Here is a 3,410-nt window from a genome sequence, read left to right as displayed (position 1 = left end):
ACATTAATTTCCCTCTTTTGCAGGTTTTATGTTTGTTCATTTCCTTTTTCAAAACATTGCTTTTAAAATTATTATAAAACAGGTGACTTGGAAACCACAAGTAGCTGCAAATGCATGAAACCAATTTGTGTGTGATTAGAATTATGCAGAGGTAATGCTTTATACTTGCACAGAGCCTTTCATCCCAGTGCAAATCACTGACACAACCTGCCACTGCAGAGAAACGCCACAGCCCTGGGACAGGGCTTGGCAGAGCAACTGATGGGTGAGGAAACAAAAATAACTCCTTTAAGTTTCTCTGAAGACACTTCAGTGCTCACTGTGGCAGGAAATGCTCATTTGCAGCTCTTAGGTGTGCAAAGAGGGATTTGTCATTCCCCACTCAGTACTTGTTTGGGATGTCATCAGCAATCCCTTCCCAAAAGACCATTCTTGTTTTATTTATGGCTTTCCACATTTTTATTCTGGGAAGGACATGACAGCACTGCCTGTCCTGTTAAAATGAAATGAGCAGTAAAATCAAACATGCTGCAAACCACACAAAGATGGGTCCAGATCTCTTGTGTGTATGGAGCTTGTAGGTTATTCCACTGTGTTTGTCTTGCTGTTGTTTAGAAGGGATGGGGCCACTCAGTATGGCCACACTCCTGGAGGTAGTGCAAAGGGGCTGCCAGGGATGAAGGAGACTTGTGTAGTTTCAGTAGACGGGATGGATAAAACCAAGCTGTATTAATTTCAGCTATAGGCTGTTATGGTTTAACCCCAGTTGGCAACTCAGCCCCACACAGCTGCTTGTTCACTCCCCCCTAGAGGGTTGGGTAGTGAATTGGAAGGGTAAAAGTGAGAAAACTAATGGCTTGGGATAAAGACAGCTTAATAAACAAAGCAGAAGCTGTGCATGCAAGCAAAGCAAAGCATAATTTGTTCACCACTTCCCATCTGCAGGCAGGTGTTCCACCATTCCCAGGAAAGCAGGGCTCTGTCACACATAACTTGGGAAGACAAACACCATCACTCTGAACATCCACCCTTTCTTCCTTTTCCCCCTGCGCTGTATATGCTGAGCATGAGGCCACATAGTATCCCTTGGGTCAGCTGGGGTCAGCTGGCCTGGCTGTGTTCTCCCCACTTTTCACACACCCCCAGCCTGCTTGCTGGTGAGGTGGGGTGATGGAAACATCCCTGTGTTATCAACACTGTTTCCAGCACAGACCCAAAACATAGCCCTGTACTAGCTACTGTGAAAAAATCAACTCTCACCAGCCCAAACCAGCATATGGGCACAAAAATCTCTTAAAACAGCACTGAACTCTTACCTTATTTAAGCCCATTGTGACCCTTTAGGATGAATTTCTATAAGTGATGAAGAGAATGCAAGCTGGGATGCAGCTCAGTGTGCTACTATATCATTGCAAAGGAGCCAGCTGAAAGTTATGGCACTTGCTGCTGTTGCCATGTCACCTCAATATCCATACTGCAGTGCTTGAGACATGGCATGTGCTTCAGATCTGAGCTGCAAGGTTTCTGGGCAACATGGAGAGCTGCTCATGCCTCATTTGGATGAGGTTTATATTCATGTTCCTTTCCCTGTATCCTAAAGGCTTTGTCACAAAAAAGATTGCTAATTGTCTTCCATGAGCAGCAATTCACAGAAAGTGCTGTCTGTGCATGAATGTGACTGAATTCAAGCAGATTAAAAACACTGCATGAGTTTGTTAAAAGAAAGAGGAATGGCAGTGTCAGAGGTTCAAACAAGTGCCTCTAAGTTACACTGCACTCAGCAGCCCAGTTTTTCTTTCAGCCTGCAGTAACATGAGAGATTTATGATGCTCCTCCCTGCTTCAACCCCCACATGTCCCAGCAGGATCAAAAACTGTAGCATTGAAAATGCAGAAGTGAGCCTTGAGCATTCAGGAACCATTGCATCTACCCTAGGATAGTGAGTTATTTCTTTTTTATGGGTCAGCTTTCTCTCTAGATTTCTGAGCATCCAGTCTGAACCCTGAGTGTTTTCCACACTGTGGGTAACTCCAGGCTCTTACTATACTTCCTCTATGAATATTGGAGAGGGCCAGCACAACAAGGGAACATATTAAATGAGCACTGTAATAGCTAGCAGAGATGCAAAGTCTACTCTCAAACAGCCTTCTGTTCCTTTCCTTGCCACCCATCCAGATATCACATCATCCATTTTGAATGTGACACCTTTTGAGCAGGGACTGAGATACCTGACCAGCAGTTAGGATTTAAATGCTTTCATTCTCATGGTGGTTTCTGGGAGTTACCACATCACGGGGAATTCTCTTTTGTTTTGTTTTTGTTTTATGTGCCATCCTTCAGCACCATTTGTTTCTGAGCAAGTCCCAACTGTACATATATCACCTGTGTTGGCCTCTCTGGAGTCAACCCTTGCAACTAGGAGACATGCCAGCATTGCATGAGCAGCTGAGTTGTAGGGTTTGGACAACAGCTGTGCCCCTGGGTCAGCTCCTCTTCAGGGGTGGAAACTCCTGAGCCTCTATAGCAAGCAGGAGCTCAGGCAGGTTTATTACCTGAGAGGGGTGAGTGCACCCATGAGCTCTTATACATGATGTCTCCATTAGAGAGAGACAAAGACTTGTGAGATTTGCATTGCATTATTGGGTGGTCCATTCTCAGCACCTAATGAAAGACTAAATTCCCATTGTCCCAACAAATTCCCCAAAGCCGATTCACCACTTGAATTAAACCATAATTATACATTATCAGCAGTCACGTTATAGTAAGGTTGAAGGATTAACTGCAGTTAGTGGTGATGAATTCCAGATGCACAGGACAGAAGCCCGTAGACAAGGCCAGCTTCTGAGTAACTACAAGATAGTGTAATGTATTCTAAATATTTGATTCAATTAAGGTTCCTTCTGCTCTTTGTTTCAGCTTACAGATGGCTCATCAATCTATAGTTTAGGGACACATTGCTATTCTTTCTAATGGTAATTAGGTGATCAGGATGGAGACAGGTTTGATGAAATGCTCACACTGTGTTCTGCATATTTAAAACAGAACAGAGTCCAAAGGAGAGGCAAAATGCTAGCCTGCTGCTGCACGGGGCTGCAGCCTCAGGCACTCTATAGGTCTTCCCCTAGCATAGGTAATGGGGACTTTGCCGGTCCCACCACTCAAGGAACAGGAGCTTTTGAATTCATGAACTATGATTGGATCTGGTTTTGAATGGTTTTAAACTGTTATTTGACAGTTATGGCAAAAATACTCATCATACTTGCCAATTTTTGCTCAGCTTGGAAATTAGTAGCAAAACAGTAGCAGAGTCTGTGATCAATATTCCAGCGACTTCTGCATGTTTGAGAAAGGCCATCGTGGTACTTTTAGGACAGGGTATGTGTCCTTAACAGCTTGGAGCTTGCCCGTGA

This window comes from Acanthisitta chloris, unplaced genomic scaffold (assembly GCF_000695815.1).
Source record: "Acanthisitta chloris isolate BGI_N310 unplaced genomic scaffold, ASM69581v1 scaffold10381, whole genome shotgun sequence".
Classification (NCBI taxonomy): domain Eukaryota; kingdom Metazoa; phylum Chordata; class Aves; order Passeriformes; family Acanthisittidae; genus Acanthisitta; species Acanthisitta chloris.
The sequence above is the reverse complement of the archived record's forward strand: the minus strand, read 5'-3'. Positions refer to the sequence as shown.